This window comes from Lampetra fluviatilis, chromosome 8, assembly GCF_964198595.1.
Source record: "Lampetra fluviatilis chromosome 8, kcLamFluv1.1, whole genome shotgun sequence".
NCBI classification, from domain to species: domain Eukaryota; kingdom Metazoa; phylum Chordata; class Hyperoartia; order Petromyzontiformes; family Petromyzontidae; genus Lampetra; species Lampetra fluviatilis.
Genome location: NC_136282.1, coordinates 15,210,834 through 15,228,481, shown reverse-complemented (window position 1 = coordinate 15,228,481; position 17,648 = coordinate 15,210,834). Strand labels below are relative to the sequence as shown.

Sequence of the window (17,648 nt, the reverse complement as noted above, 5' to 3'; positions counted from 1 at the left end):
CCCACGGCCGAGCCTTCTGGCTTCCCCGCAGTTTAGTGGGCGATCGCAAACCTGAACCTGCACCTGCACTTCCGATGGATTGGCGACGTTCATCGAATCTGATGCGCGAGTGGCCACGGTGACGACGCAGGGCGACGGGGCACGACGGAACGTGTCGCATCGAAGTGGTCGCTCCGCGGGTTCGCTTCTCTCCGGCCGGACGACGACCAAAGTTCACTGGGCGTGCGACGACGTTCGACTCGACGTGCCCTCGTGAACATCGCCACTCCCATGCTCCCAACAGGAAGAAGAGGAGGAAGAAGGGAGAAGAGGCGTGAGAGGATGTGGCAAGCGCTCAGGCTGCTGCTGCTGCTGCTGCTCGGCCATCAACGGCAGTGCCTGGCCAAGAGGCTCTCGGAGCGGCGGCCGCCCGCTACCGAGACGGACGGCGACAGCAGTGAGAGCGCACGCCGGGGCTTGCGCCTGAGCCGCGTGAAAAAAACAATAATGACAACAACAACAACAACAATAAATCACACCCTGGCGTAACACAGTTCCCACCTCTAATAAAAGGGAGAATGAATCTCAATTAACTGCCACTTAGGTGAATAAAAAGCAATCGCCGCGCGTGTGGGTGCGTTGCTCGAGCACACGCGCCGTTTAATTATTCAGGGCCCTGCCGTAGCGTGACGATGGCCAGGGCACCGGTTCGCTTCGACCTCCCGGCGCGGCAGCTGTATTTTTGCAAGTTTCTTAAACATCCCACCCCCCGTGCCCCACCACCATCGCTTCCGTCCACCCAGCAGTGTAAATGGGTTCAGCGCCGAGCTGATCGGCCTGGCCACGCGTGGTGTGTACTTGCGGGGTGCTCTCTGTCTCAGTCTCGTGGGGACCCGTCCACCAGCGGGGCTGTGAACCACACACGGCCGGGGGCTGCACCTTTACTTATTTAGTAAATTATTCAGACGGTTCGCCAAGCTCAATTCACCGAGCACGTGCGGGTCACGGGTTAAATCGATGATTGCGTTTTAATTGCAAACTGCGAGTGCCAGACAATGAAGCCGCGGCAGAGAGACGTTCCACGGAAGAGAGTCAGCCCCTCGGCCTCTATAGCCCCCCCCCCCCACGGTGCCCCCCCTCCAACCCTTCACTGCCCCCCCTCCGCATGGCCTTAGAGTTGACGTCGCGGATCCAAATAGCCACCCACCCCCCTCTCTCGCTGCATCATAGGCGAGTGATCAATCGACTGCTGGATGTTGGTCACAGGGGATTGCTTTGCTCGGCCATACTTCACCACTTTGGTCAATGCAGATTGGCGATGTTCGTCGAAGTGGGTGGGCGGGTGGCCGGAGCAGTTTGGACGTCGCCAAGCCGCGCATGTCAACCATGGCCGGGAGTCGAACACGGGTCGCTACTCCCTTCCCGTTTCATTAACAACAACAACAGCCATTATCAGTCACTCAAAATCAGTAACGATTACATTTTCATATCTAGTAAGCATCATATGTTGGGTAGCACAGGACAGCAAAATCCATTATTGTACTGTACTCCTACGCTCCCACGTCTATGCTCACCAACCCGCACAGCGTGGTGAAGTATGCTCAAGCAACGGGCACGACACCACAGTGCACCGGCAAAGAAGCCTCCTCCGTACGCGCGTCACACATTTACCGCGACGGTATTCAGGCCGAGCTCGCATCATTATTTAATGCCTGTTACGCAACGCTGTGTTCACTTCACATGCAAATGCTCCCTCTCCACCACCGCCACCGCCGCCACCGCCACCGCCGCCACCGCCACCGCCACGCGATTCCCTCGGCCGACATCGAGGGACGTGGCCCACATTTGCGCGGCGCTGGGACGGTGGCGCGGGGTGACGGCGCGCGACGGACGCGCCGCGCCTCTCGTCTATTTGCTGATAGAGAGCGCGAAAGTTTCTCGAGTTGAAGGAAAATACAAAATTCCAGCCGTCTCGCGATCCGTCAACGGATTAAATCCTCCCACCACGCCATGTCGGGCATTGGGTGTCGGGTTTTGGGGGTGGCAGTTGGGGGGGTTTGGGGAGGGAGGGCTTGACTACGATGGTCACCGCGGCTTGGTGGAGGGGAGGTCAGGCGTCAGTATCACTCACCGCTTTGTTTCCCGTGGCCGGGGTATCGAAGTCGGGTGACAGGGTTCGTGGCGCAGTACGCGAACCACCGGTCCACCGCACCCCTTTGAGTTGCAAAGTTCAAACATTGCTGCACATTCAACAAAACCGCTCGGTCGCACCTTTGGCGACGCTCGTGTCGGGTCGTGCGGCGATTCTTCTCGGCCCCGCGCTGCCGAGTAGAGCAACCCGGGAAATAGTCCCCGTGCCCCGCACACCACGTCGAGTAGACCTCATTGCAATGCCTGTGGATGCTCGTCACGTGTCACCTCCCCGGAACGTGTTCGCTCCAGCAGCGATCCGGAAAACATTAGTTTAGAAATTAAGCCCTGGGAAATTGTAACCGTTCGGCCGTTGATAATTGGACGGTTTTGGTTTAAGAGGGATTTAATTGGTGTGTTAGTCTGAAATTCCAATAACAACCAAAAACAACCCGACTTTGTTTGAGTACAAAGGCGTTGGAGAAGCAATGAGATGAATAAGCAAATAATATATCACTCTAAAAACTATTCCACTCGAGACCAGGACAAATATTTACACGTGGTTATATATTTCATAACAAATTAATGCTCGACCGTCGTGAATACGAGAGAAATATATATAATCCTAATGAATGTATTACAAGTCACTCGCAGCTCTTTGTACTGGTTGAAGGACTCCCCGTGCCACGACTCGCCGCTGGTGTTGGCCGTGGTCGAGAATTGAACTCAGGTCGCAAGGGTTTTTTGAAGCGCGGTGCATTAACCACTTCTTCGTTAACATCTTATACTCGTAGATTAGGGGGTGGAACAATGCATCGATTAGTCGATTCGAAATTTCGATTCTTATTGTAAAAATATCGTGTGTGTCTTTTTAATTCGTACTCATTACGTTGCAAGTAACGGGCTCCTCATTCGCCACAATGAAAACAAAAATGGAATCGCCATCGTGAATCGGAACAACTAATCGAATCACCAGGAGGGTGGGGGGAGGAGGTAATGAATAATCCTCATTAGGATCCAGCTCACAGGCACGATGTTCCTACTGCCCAGTGATATTTACGCGTAAACCAAGCAATGCACTTTGCCAGTTTGACCTCGTTAGGCCGAGGAGCTGGAGGATCACCTGCGTACAGTCCCCTCCCTCTATCCCCTGATAACCACAACAACAACAACAACAGCAGCCGCCGTCATTCGCCACTCAGTGACGGAGACATCACCACCACGGCGCTTGTGCCAGGCTAGGTGCACTTTTGAGGCCGCGTGATGTGTCCTGCTAGCAGGAGCCCACGGGATACACCCAGGTGCCATGGGTTGACCGACTGAGATGACTGGCCAATGAACCCCCTACTGTGCCAACTTGCTGGATTTTATCCACCTGACGCTTTGCCCGTTGTTGTGAGCGTCGCTCCTCTGCCCTCCGTTATTGTTGACGGGCGGCTGCCTTCAAACTGCCCAGTAGCAGCGTCCTTGACGAGCCTCCTCCACACACGCACACTGCTCACCTACACGTAACTGGCATCTCTCCATCCACCCAACCAAACGATGCAAAGATAATTAATCTATCCTGGAGAGACTTTACCAGACTGTTGGGTCAAGTGATGTTAGCGAGCACTTATTAAGGCCGGCACAGCGCAAAAAGCGACGATGTGGCCAACACGACTCCCGGCTGCCTTTGTCTCCCCAGTGGCGATGTTTACACATCACAGCAGGTACTCGTTTGAGGCACGCACACCCACACAGCTCCCCTGGCAGGTGTAAGGTGCTGCCCTTTCGCAAGGCCAGCGGGGCAGGTGCGCTGGTTATTAATCATCAACACCGCTATTCAATCCGGCCTGGCAGATAAACAAACACAGATCCTCATGCCCTCCCTGACATCCTTAGATGCTCTGTGAATTCAGATAATTGCATCGTGCGGTGTGGCGTTCATCACCCGAAGCCTTGCAAGTCCACGTGCAACAACCGTCTGCCTTTAAAAGTGTGAAAAAAAGCTTCATTGCTCATCGGATTTCTCAGGGATGAATAGATATGCTGAATCTGCATCTGTAAACAGAACTCCGTCCTGTGTCCCCAAGTGTGAAATTGTTCAGTCTATCGGCATCTTGGCTTTCCAGACCAACATTAACCTCCCTGGCCTAATCGTCTCCTCTGAATTGGGCCATTGCACAAGATGCCAGCACGTTGTACATGTTGCTGTTGTAAAGCAGAGATCATGGAAATCATTAGCGAGCACGGTTCTCGCCTGTTCAAGGTACAGAACACCGGCACGTGTCATGGGAAGAAGAGGAATATCTCCACAATCCCAGATGACTTGTAAATGAATTGTCTCGAGTGAGCGGAGTGTCGCTGTTTTATGCAACTGGCGAAAGCCTGGAATGAGTTGAAACGTTTAATGTCCCGGGAAGACGTTTCGGCTCAAAGGGTGGACAATGCTGGTACAGCCAGGGCAGGTGGCCACCCTACAGCCAACACAGCCACCCTATAGCCAACACAGCCACCCGATAATCCTCGCCGAGTGCCCACCACGGAGATTCCACCTTCAACAGCCACTCGGAGCGGGCAACCACGTGGCCTAGCAGGGAGCAGTTTCGCGAAACTCTAACGCGACTCGCCCTTGATCAGGAACAACTTGGGCCTCCGTGTCACTTCTGTGATGACGCTGCTGATGCTGCTGATGATGATTACCGTGGAGAACATTATCATTATTATTAATGCATGGCCGCCTGCAACGGGGAGATAAATACGCGCGGTCTCCCGCGGGCGACTCCCGGCTCGTAACGACGCGCAGCTGTTACTCGTCTCACCGGGAGAACATTCGCCTCGCAGACCACGTGCTACGGGCAGTACTGGAACTACCGACGGCGGCACACGCCCTACCGCTAACCTTCAACAACAAGCAGCTCAATATGGTCGATAAATGTCATTGAAGCGATTAATGGACCACGTGGTTTAGTGTTTTGATCAACTACTTTGTCGTGGTCCGTTACTCGGGCCCCTTTAAAAAATTGCTGCACCCCCCCCCCCCGCTACATCCCACCTCCCGAAGGCAGGAAACCCCCGACAAGCCACGCCCAGCGTAACGCGGCTGGTGATGACGCCACAAAGCTCCACGACGAACGAGGCTGCCCCTCTCCACCGCCTACCCCAACCGACGATATTCGCGTTATCCCATTGGTCGAATAATAAAACCCAAACGTCGGTAAAAAAGTGACTGAATTCTTGGGATGATGGGGGAGGCCAGGTGGACACGAGGAGTCGAGGAGCTGCGATCTCAAGGAGCCCCGTGGCTTTGCCTCTCGAGCGCTGTCGCCGTCCTGAGACGGTGACGGGCAGAGCTCGCTCCTCACGAGCTCGTCACTCGTCACGTGGCTCCAATTAATCCCGCAGCGCACAGAACGGTGGTGCGAGGGTGAAGTAGGCGAGCTGTGTGAGCCGTTGGGAGGGTGGGGTGTGGGTGGTCGCGTGGGTTTGTTCGTGGGTGGCTGAATTAGCGGGTGGGCGAGTGAGTTGGTGGGTGGGTGAATTTCTGGGACGGTCAATTTGTGGGTGAATGGGTGAATTAGTGGGTTAGTGAATGGGTGAGCGGGTGGGTGAGTGAGTGAACGCGTATCACTCTCGCGACAATGACGCACTCGTGACTGCGGTGAGACACGGACCCTGGAGCATCCCTCGGTGCGACAGACATCGCGAGCCATTGTTATATCCACCGCTGGCTATGTGGCCACGTGCCCAAATACGAGATAAACACATGGCCGTGGTGACAGCAGCACACGAGCGGAGTCCGAGGTGTGAGTGAGTGAGTCGGTAGGTGAGTGAACGTTGACTCGGTGCGCGCGCGACCGTCTGGCGCGAGTGAATAACGAGGTGTGAGTGAGTGAATGGATAAATGAGGTGGAGTGCATCGAGTCAATCGAGCCGAGTAATTGCTCTGCGAAAAGAGCACGAGAGAGAGAGAGAGAGGAGGGGGAGGGGGGGAGGGAGCAGGCTGGGGTAGACGGAGGCGGGAAGAAGGAAGCTGGGATGTATGGAACGAGGGAGAGAGAGCAAAATGGGGAGTGTGAGCACAGGGAGACAGGGGGATGAGCACGGGGGGGGTGGGGGCAGACCGCGGTGCGGAGAGGGAGGGAGACGAGGAGCGAGGGACGAGACGGAGATGGAGAGAGACAAGGAGGGAAACAGGGAGGGGGGTGGAGCAGGAATTGCTCCTCGTGGGCTTGACGCGCGCGGTGGGGGCGAGTTGCGACGCGGACGCTAACAAGTGGTGGTGGTGGTGGTGGCTGTGGCTACCGTGAGGAGCAGAGAGTGGGGGGGGGCTTGAACTAAGGGGGGTTTTGGGAGGTTGGAGGGGAGTTGGGGGCGGCATTGACCGTGTCCCCTCACTCGTCTGACCCCAGGAGCAACTGGGGTCCGGATCCCGCGTGACACGTGTGTGCACATACATGTGTTGCAGACCCGAGCGAATGCAAAGACGAGCGGACCACAGGTCGACACACAGACAAAGACCCCCCCACCCCCCGTATAGCCTTCAACAAACTGTTGGGGCAAGTGCTGTTAGCGAGCACCTATGAAAATCGGCACGGCGCTCGAAGGGATAGTGAGGACAGCGCCACGCCCGGCCGCCTTTGTCTCCCCAGTGCCGATTATTTACACACCGCAACAGGTTTTCAGTTCAGGCTGAGTTTCAGTTAAGGCTGAGTCAGACACAAGACAAAGACTGACACACTGACACATGCACAACTACAACAACCGGCTTTCGGCACTAAGTGGCGGTGACGCCACCACGGCGTTGGTGCCAGACTAGGTGCATCTTGCAACGACACACACGTGGGACAGTGCGGACATTTCCAAACATTGTCCCTGCGCTGGAGGGGTACAGCCCACGACCATTGTCTCGTTCTGCAATTGTCTGGCGACGCCGTGATGGTGATGATGATGACGATGTAAGGACATTGAAATCAACATTCGGAATGTGCACATTTCCGAGTGGAACGCATCAGTGGAAGACGATTTTTGACAATGACAAACACTCACCACATTCGTCTATAAGGGAACCAAAAAATATAATAGGTGACGTTTCGGTCAATGCCCCTTCTTCAAAGCACATTAATACATGTCCCATTGTGTACACAATCACGGATGCGTTGGTTAAGCTTTCTGTTGCACGTTCGTTGTTGTTGATGACGATGACGATGTTGTTGTTTGTGGTTGGGGGTTGTAAGCAGTGTCAGTGCGTTCGAGGGGGTCACGTGAACAGGTGGTTCTGTCCATTGTCCCGCGAAAGCCTCCGACTTTAATCGTTTGTGAAACAACAGCAGCCGCCTGGTAACGCGATGCACCCGTAAACACGTGCATACAAAGACAAATATCCCCCGAACAGCCTCAAGAGACTGTTGGGGCAAGTGCTGTTAGCGAGCACCTATGAACGCCTGGCACGGCACCCGAGGGGGTTGGGGCGGCCAGCACCACGCCCGACCGCCTTTGTCTCCCCAGTGCTGATGTTTTACACACCGTTCCTGCTACTCATTTGAGGCTGAGTCGACCTTGAGGAGTCCCAGGACTGGTTCACATAATCATTACTGGGTTCCTAGCGCAGTTGAGCTCACCGCTAAAATACCGCCCGCCACAATATACATACATTAATTCTAACATACGTACGTACATGCACAAGCACACATACAGATTCAGACATGAATACATTGGAATACAAGCATGCATGCACAGATACGTACGGACTCGTGCACACATACATGTGTAGACATACAACAGCAGATACTATACATACATACAGGCACAAATATGTACATGCATGCATACATACACAAGCACAGATACATACAGACATATGCATGCACACGTGAGACATAAGCGTTTACACACACGAATACACACGCGTACATACAGACACACAACAGCATTCGTGCATACACAGACAACCACATGTAGGCATGCACACACGGTCAGATAACCTCGTGCACGCACACATTCACACCACACACACAACCACACACACCACACAATTCACAATCACACGATACACACGCACACTGCAGACCTCGCACACAGCTTCCAGACAGCACACACACACACACACACCGCACAGCACACACACACACACCGTACAGCTCCCACAGACAGAACGCAGTCCACAAATACACTGCACACATATCGCGTAAACATACCGAGACAGAGATCCCGGGCTGTTGTTATCGAGCAGCTGTGAAACGTACGCACGCACACACGCATATACTGCACAAACTGCACACAGACACACAGCACACACACAACTGCACACACACACAGCACGCACGCATATACTGCACAAACTGCACACACACACACACACAGCACACACGCATATACTGCACAAACTGCACACACACACACAGCACACACGCATATACTGCACAAACTGCACACACACACACACACAGCACACACGCATATACTGCACAAACTGCACACACACACACACACAGCACACACGCATATACTGCACAAACTGCACACACACAGACACACAGCACGCACGCATATACTGCACATACTGCACACACACAGACACACAGCACGCACTCATATACTGCACAAACTGCACACACACAGACACACAGCACGCACGCATATACTGCACATACTGAACACACAGACAAACAGCACACACGCATATACTGCACAAACTTCACACAGACACACAGCACACACGCATATACTCCACAAACTGCACACACAGACACACAGCACACACACGCATATACTGCACCAACTGCACACACACAGCACACAGCACACACGCATATACTGCACAACTGCACACAGCACACACGCATATACTGCGCATACCGCACACACACAGACACATCGCACACACGCATATACTGCACAACTACACACACACAGACACACAGCACACACGCATATACTGCACAACTGCACACACACAGACACACCGCACACACACAAAGACACAGCACACACGCATATACTGCACAACTGCACACACACACAGCACACACGCATATACTGCACAACTGCACACACACAGACACACAGCACACACGCATATACTGCACAACTGCACGCACAGACACACAGCACACACATATATACTGCACAACTGCACACACACACACAGCACACACGCATATACTGCACAAACTGCACACACAGACACACAGCACACCCGCATATACTGCACAAACTGCACACAAGACAGACACACAGCACACACACACATATACTGCACATACTGCACACACACAGACACACAGCACACACGTATCTCCTGCACAAACTGCACACAAGACACAGATCCCCCGGATAGCCTTCGACAGACAGTTGTGGCAAGTGCTGTTAGCGAGTACTGTAGCTATGGAGGTCGGTACGGCCGCCTTTGTCTTTCTCATTATTTGAGGCTGAGTCGACCTAGAGGAGGCCCAGGGCTGGTTCAGATAATCATCCCCGGTGTTGGCCGTTCGCGGTAATCGAACTCGTGTCGCCGGGTTCGTAGCGCAGCGCGCTAACCGCTGCACTAACCCTCTATTCATACACATGTTGCGCGCACATAACACAACCACACACAGATTTACAAAGCCAAATATCCCCCATATAGCCTCCAACAGGGGCAAGTGCTGTTAGCTAAACATGCACACGCAAACACACATACTGTATACAAAATGCACACAGACACACTCACACAGCACACACGCACAGGGCACACACAAACACATCACACGAAGACACGCTCAGCAACAACAACAACCACCACCACCGTGCACCACCAAGTGGCGGCGACGTTACCACGGTGTTTGTGCCATGCTAGGTGCACTTCGAGGCCACGTGCAGTGTGGAGGGCTCGCTGACAGGAGGTCACGGAACAGACCCAGGTGCCCAGATGCAACAAGACACGCTCACACACACATATAGCCACACCACATGGAGCGCACGAAGACCCCACACACACACACAGACACGCTCGCTCACATCACCACTCGCACTCACTCACACATGCGAACATCACTCACCAGCTGTAGCCGCGTTCCTCCTCGCTCTGCCGGGGTCAGCTCCGTAATCAATCCTCATGGGGGCGAGGAGTGCGAGGAGGGCAATTGACGAGGTTGGTGACGAGGAGGCGATTGACGCTAGCGGGGGGGGGGGGTCACGAAGAGTCCACAGCTCCGCCGCTACCTCTTCCGGGCTTGGAGTGGAACCCTCCTCATGTTCTGGGTGTAGCCCATGGCGCGTCTCCCTCTCTCTCTCTCGCTGTCTCTTCCACTCTCACCTCCCCGACTCTCCTGTCTCTCCCTTCGTCTCCCCGACCCTCCCTCTTGTCTCTATCTGTCGTCTCCCCCGTCTTCTCCTTCGACTCCTCGACTCCCCCTCGTACTCCGCGCCTCTCGCGCTATCCTCCCGACGTCTTCCACTCTCGTCTCTCGCGCTCACGTGTCTCGGACTCTCTCCCTTATCCTCCCCTCGTCTCCTCGACTCCCCCCCTCCCGCCACCCCGCCGCTGCTCTTCCCGTCGCTGTGTTCAGGGAGCGCAGCGTGAGACGCATGCGCGCCTTCTAGGCGCCTGCCTCCCTGCGTGCCCCTGCCTCCCTGCGTGCCCCTGCCTCCCTGCGTGCCCCTGCTTGTCTGCGTGCCCCTGCTTGTCTGCGTGCCCCTGCCTCCCTGCGTGCCCCTGCCTCCCTGCGTGCCCCTGCCTCCCTTCGTGCCCCTGCCTCCCTGCGTGCCCCTGCCTCCCTGCGTGCCCCTGCTTGTCTCTGTCTCTCCGCGACTCCCCCTCCTCCTCCTCCCTCCAGCACCAGTCCCTCCCCCTCAGCGCCACCCCCAACCCCACCCGCCTTCGTCTCCCCGGACTCTCCCTTGGGCAAGGAGAGCGAGGCTCAGGACGCCCGGGCAGTATCTGACCCTCGGCTCGGAGCTGCGAGCTCAGCACCTGTTGCTGGCGTGCGTCCGATGCCGCTCGTTACGCGGACGATGCAGATGACGGAGATTCCGCTCGCTCAGCGAGAAAATCGTGAGCCTCGTGCCACTTTTTTCAGGAGGATCTTGTCCCAAGTGTTAGCAATCAGGGGGGAGAGGGGGGGGCAATGATTCCTCAGTGGATCCCAATTGAGTCATTTGCGGTGTAATTTTTGCCAACGATGGCTTACTTTTGCGGATGACGCCACGGGGTCTTTAACGTCCACCGTGGTGAAGCAGATGGCGCGTATCTTATGGCTCACCCAGCGGGCAGTATTAATCAGAGCGGCCGCTGGAGTCGAGCCGCGAACCTCTGCTGCAACAACGACGACAAGCGGCGAACGCGCCCGACCGCTCGAACGTTCTACCGCGTCACGAGCCCCTAGACGATGGGAGAGACAGAGGTGACATCGATGGGGTCAGTCCGCTCATCAGCCCCCCTCTTATCACAGGGAGCCCCCCCCCCGCCACTTGCGGGGCTATTTCTCTTCGCCTGCGAGCTCCGTGGCCTTGGCGCCGCTCCTCGTGGTGGCCGCCCGGTGGGGGCAGCGCGCGCGCCGCCTCCGCGGGGAGGCTTCGAGACGCGATGGAATCGTCAGCGACGCAGCGGGTCGGCAGAGATCGTCATCGCCGTCGTCGCTGCTTGCTCTTCCGTCTGGAAAATCACCACAGGAGATTGCAGGAGTGTGCTCCCGTGGGGGAAGGGGGAGGGCAGGTTTAACTGAGGTGAGGTTGCGGGCGATGCGATGCCAAGCCATGGGCTAAAGTGCGGCCAGCCGCTACAGCGAGGAGAGGGAGGGAGGGTTGGATGGACATGATCATGGAAGAGTGCTCTGCTACAACTCAGCACAACCAGCAAGCAACTGTGTCGGGAGGGGGGAGGAGCAGGGGTTGGAGGGGGGGGCTAGGGCATTGGGGGACGAGGGGCGGGGTCGTCTGTTTTAATTGAAGTGGAATTGTCGGAGCCACCGCCGTTCCTTTGGTCCCGTTCTAATGTTGTCGTTTTAATGTCGTTTTATAAATCGCTTCGTCGCTCGGGCAAATTGCATCTCACAATCGCCGGAGGAACCACAAGCGAGCTGGAAGGCAGCAGCCGGTGATGCCAATAATTGCCCAAGCTCTGTAGTCCTTTATTCATTCCGATGTGTTTTGCCATTTACTGAATGTTTATACATGTGGGGAGGAAATTGGAGCGATTGGATGAAAAAAAACGTCGCGAAAATGCGAAGGGAACAGCGCTCAGAAGGGACAGATGGGGATTCGTCCCCACTGTTCTGTGCCGCCTTCTCCTGCCAAGCCAGGCCACTGAACTTCCTTTCCTCATGGACGCCCACGCAACTTGAATGCGGTGACCCACCAACCCTGGCAGCTGCCTTCACAGCGCTGGGTTCCAGGCTGCCACGTGCAGGATGGCCACCTCCGCCTGGCATCTGCCACACGGAGGTGAAGGGTGGAGATGATGATAATGATGAAGATGGTGATCGAGATGACGACGATGATTATGTATTATGGCAATGATGACCGTGATGAGGAAGCGACGAGAGGCGCTGTTACAACCCACCGACCCATGAAACGAGTGACACCACCGCTTCCTTGCGTCACGTGAGGCTGCTGTTCGCCCCGCGAGGGCTCGGGTGCGGTTTGTGCATTCGCAGGCGCTCACAGACCCCACGATAAACGAGTCCGATCGGATCGGATATCAGAGAGCTAAGCAGAGATGAGTCTGGTTGATACTTGGATGGGTGATCACCACCACCAGGGCTTGCCAGGTGCTGTAGGCGTGAGGCTGCTGCGAGGTGGTGGCAGGAGGTGCCAGTGCCGGGTGTCTCCCCTCGTCTACAGCGGCGCGGTGCCGGGTTGGCTCTGGGCTCTCTTGGTCTCCTCCTCCCACGCGGCGTCAGATTCTCACTCCTCCTCCTTCTGGGGCCGGCCAAACATCCCCCAGGACCCTCTTGAGCAAGAGTCTTGAGACTCAGCGAGGCTGTGCTGACTTAATAATTGGCATGATGATGATAATGGGCAATGGAAGAATATCAGCATTCCACGCACGAATTAGTTATTGTTACGTATCCCGATAAGCCGGGGCGGCCTGGACATTACAGTGCAGCAAGTAGGTAGGTACAAGACTCATCCGATGCATCGTAGGCGCATCCTGAGTGTTGCCCCTCGTGTGCAGGCTGCCGGGATGTCTCCGGGCTCTCGCACGCGACGCCAAACTCTCACTCCTTCTGGGATCGGTCAAACATCCCCCAACGTGGCAGGACCCTCCTGAGCAAGAGTCTTGAGACTCATCGAGGCTGTCCTGGGTCAATAATTGCCATGATAACAGTTTGCATGATGATTACTTTGGACTTGTAAAGGTGATTTTGGACGTCGGTTTTGCGTAATTCAACCAGGGGCGCCAAATTAGCGGAGCCGCTTGGCTGGACTTGGCAAAGTTCGATTCCAGCCCAAATGCTATTCTCTGTAATATCATTGTGCATGCAGTACAGTACTTCCCTTTTGACAGTCCGCCCGCTGGATGACAGCCTCTCTAAACCGTGCCGCTCGTAGGGGTTTATTTGACCATACTTCACCACCCTGGTTTTGTGAAGGTGGGGAGCATACACGTAGGAGCATGGCACGTACCAACAATGGATCTATTGTTTTTATTTTAAGTCTGAACTGCTCTGCCACCGATGTAGCCTCGCAGTAGCCTGCAACCACCACGCGCTCTACCGCACGCCGTGGTCATTCCGCGAGGGAGCCGCGATCGTCATTCACTCTGCGCCAAACGAGGCCACGAATTTCCAGTGCAGGTCGTTAAATTGTGGAAGAGTAATGTGATAATAAACACATCTACCGTGTAGACATGCCACAGGCTGTTAGGGCCAAGTACTGTGTCGCGAGCACCTATAACGACCAGAACGATGCACGAATGAGTGGTGTGGCCTGTACACCGGCCGCCTTTGTCTTCCCCAAGTGGAAATGTTTACAAAGCTACTTTTATTTGAGGCTGAATCGACGTAAGGGTCGACCCACTGATATAAGCCGTTGTTTGGATTCGAACGAAGGACGCTGGGTTGTTCGCGCAGTGCGCTTACATACGTAAACAATAGCGTACACATTCATATGCCCTATACAAGTCTATGAATTCTACGTAAATATATGATGAGCCTTTTGTTAGTTTATGGGTTCATCGGTTAATCTCTGGGTCCTATGTCATTGTATGGGTCCTCTGTTAGTCTAAAGGTCCTATGTCATTCTATGGGTTCTATGTTAGTCTAAGGGTCCTATGCCATTATCTGGATCCTATATCATCATATGGATTCTATGTTAGTCTATGGGTCCTCTGTTCGACACGCAAGCACACACGCGTAGAGAGGTATGTGGAGGCACAGACGCGCAAACATGTGGGTGCTTACATATATAGGAGCGCGTTCTGCACGTAACTCAACTCCCTTGACGCGCATTTCTCTCGCTCGGACTCTCTCTCTCTCAGCTGCCGCCCCTCCACTCCCTCCATCTCCACCCTCTCTCTCTCTCTCACTATGCCCCCCCTCTCCTCTCTATCTCTTTGCCCCCCCCCCGCCCCCGCTGTGTGTCTACAAGGCAGCGAACACGGGGTGGGAGCGTGGGTGGGAGGGGGGTCTTAGCTTCTTGGGTTTCTCAGGCTGCCCGTTCAATGACAGCCACAACTGTGAGCTCGGTGGGATTTATTTATTTAATTGTGGAGGCGGATTGAGGCATAGACCCCGAGACGCCAGAGCAGGAAATATCCCCCCACTCCTTCTCCCACTTGTCCCTCCTCCTCCCCTCTCATCTACTCCATCCTCTCCCCCCCCCTAACCCCCTCACCACCCACCATCAGTAGGTCCAATCAATTCCGAATCTTCCCGAAGCCAACGAGCCCATCTCCCATCCGCTTACACTCAGACAAAGCAAAGACAAAGATCTCCCGTATAGCCTTCATTGGGCTCTTGGGGCAAGTGCTGTTAGCGAAAACATACGAAGGTCGGCGCGGCATAACGAGGAGGGTGGTTGGTGGGCAGCACTACACCCGACCGCCTTTGTCTCCCCAGTGCTGATGTTTACACACGGCACATGGTACTACTTTAAGACGTAGCCGAGTTAAAGGGCGGCCCAGGACTGGTGCAGATATCCGTCACTGACGTTGACCGTGAGCGGGAATTTAACTCGGTTCGCCGGCCGGGTTCGTAGTGCAGTGCGCTAACCGCTGCGCCACCGCTCCCCCACAAAGACAAAGGCACACATCGTCAAACCCCCTACTACCCTTCGCTCCAGGGAGACGGGTTGGATTTTGTGCGTGGATGAAAGGAAAACAACCTCGTAAAACTGCAGTTAATATCGCTGGTGTCGTTTAAATCGGTGACATTAAAACCACAGAGAAAACACAGTGCCGCTTGTCTTAGCAAACACGTAATGCCACGGTGTGGGGGGGGGGGGGGGATTTTTTGCAGTGGGCCCCCTCTGGAGATGTTTTGTTCTCAACAAATGTCAGGGAACAGACATGGACCGTAGCGCCAGACCGTCTGGAGGAGGGACGCCTTCATCCAGCAGTGGTTAAACACGAGCTGATGATGATGATGCTGATACTGCTGCTGGTAATGATGCTGCTGCCGTTGATGACGATGCTGCTCATGATGCTTATGCTGCTGCTGATGATGATGGTGCTGCTGATAATTATTCTGCTGTTGCTGATGATGATGCTGTTGTTGCTGCTGATGATGATGCTGCTGATGATGATGCTGCTGCTTCCGATGATGCTGGTGAACACAAGCACGTCATCGTCGTATTTTCGTGATGCGGCCCGCGCTCTCATTGCCCAAAGCGAATTTACAGAAACTCGTGACCCGGTCACTGGAAGATTCCTCGTGGTGATACCGTGAAGTTAAACTCCACAATTAACTCCATTTACCCAGAACACGCGGTCGTGCATCTCAGGTGAAGGCGCAGTCCTGCAAGTGACCACTCGCACCACTGATGGCGGAAAGGTCTCCGCTAGAGGGAGCTCTAGAGAGCGCCTCTAGAGGGCGTTTGGCCTAATCTTCCACACTAACCGGGCGTGGTGGGGAAATCAACAGCGTGGTTGTTTTATTGCGGTTGGTCACCCGCCATAGGAATGTGTAATTTCCACCACTGGCTCAGGGCTGTAAACGGGAGGTGAGCACCAAGGCCCCCGTGCGCTCATTTTGAGCCGCAAGAAATAATGTTGTCTTTTTTATTTTAATTCAACAATTGGGGATGCGTCTTATAATCCGGTTGACTTCTGTGTGTGTGTGAGAGAGAGAGCCCAGATTGGTATAACTTTATTGACACCGGCCACAATTTACGGAGTGCGTGGGGAGCGGTGGTGTAGCGGTAGCGCGCTGCACTACGAACCCGGCGACCCGAGTTCGATTCCAGCTCACGGCCAACGTCGGTTACGATTATCTGAACCGGTGCTGGGCCTCCCCTAGGTCGACTCAGCCTCAAATGAGTACCTGGTGCGGTGTGTAAACATCGCCACTGAGGAGACAAATGCGACCGGGCGTGGTGCTGGCCACCCACCTCCTCGCTAACAGCACTTGCCCCAGCAGTCTGTTATAGCCTATACGGGGGGTCTTTGTCTTTGCCTGACTGGTATGACTTTATTGACACCGCCCACAATTGAAGGGTGCGTCGTATTTTCCAGAACTTCTTATAATCGGTGACTACTTAACACACCTGTAATGTATCAACGGGTTCTTTTCATGTGCATGATGAAAATAAACCTCGAACACATTCGCCAATAACACTTTGTGTAGCCACAAAAAAACAATACGTGCTATGAAGAAGGGTCATTGCTCGAAACGCCATCTATTGTCTGACTTTTCGTTTAAAAGTCACACACACACACGCATTGTATGCGGCTTTTTAGTTGGCCATCGAACAAAGATGTTCACTGCATCGCGCGATTTCAGACGCGCTTCTGCGGCCGTCTGGAACGTTCTTTCTTCCGATATTAGGAAGCCACCGGGAGCTATGCACTTTAAAATCATCATCATCATCATCATCATGTAGAGTGAAAACGAATTAGCTTCATTACTGATTTTTGTATTTAGTTTGTTGACCTTCCCACCACGCCCCCGCACCTACGATTAGCACGGTTGGCTACGTACGGTGCGAAAGAAGTTCAATACATAGACTCACTCACAGTGTCGTTTTTGTTATTGACGAGTGCGTGGAGTTTTTGTTGTTGACTGTGCTGTTTCACCACTGCCAACGCAGCAGCAGCATCAGCAGCGCCACCGCCGAACGATGCGTTGCGTCCGCGTGATGGAGGAGAGTGCTTGCGTGAAGCTTTTGCATAAACAGGGCAATGCGCTTTAAGCATTGTTCCTTCGCGCGCTGCTTTCCTGCCAGAAGCGCCGTGCTCCCGTTTAATTATAAAAGACCAAGTTGCAGAAGGTGGGGGGCAGGGGCGTGGGGGTGAGACGATGGGGGGGGGGAGTGAGCAAGGGGGTGAGAGGGAGGTTGGGGCAGGCGCTGAGAAGCGAGCGGAGAGCCTCCGAGCAGATGGATGAGGAAACTGAGCGGAGACGCCGGTCAAACGGAGCAAA

At 54.6% G+C, this 17,648-nt stretch overlaps 1 protein-coding gene across 2 annotated transcripts in view; it reads right to left on the bottom strand.

The window, feature by feature from the left end:
• Positions 1-17,648, bottom strand: part of SHISAL1 (shisa like 1) — a 109,668-nt gene that overhangs the window by 35,444 nt on the left and 56,576 nt on the right. Inside the window, exon 1 of one of the 2 annotated variants that reach the window (XM_078859274.1) lies at positions 10,128-10,870. The exons of the other annotated variant lie outside the window; for it this stretch is intronic. The gene's annotated coding sequence lies outside the window, so the exon portion shown is untranslated. Of the gene's footprint in view, positions 1-10,127; positions 10,871-17,648 lie in introns of those variants that run through there. 2 annotated transcript variants of the gene reach the window in all.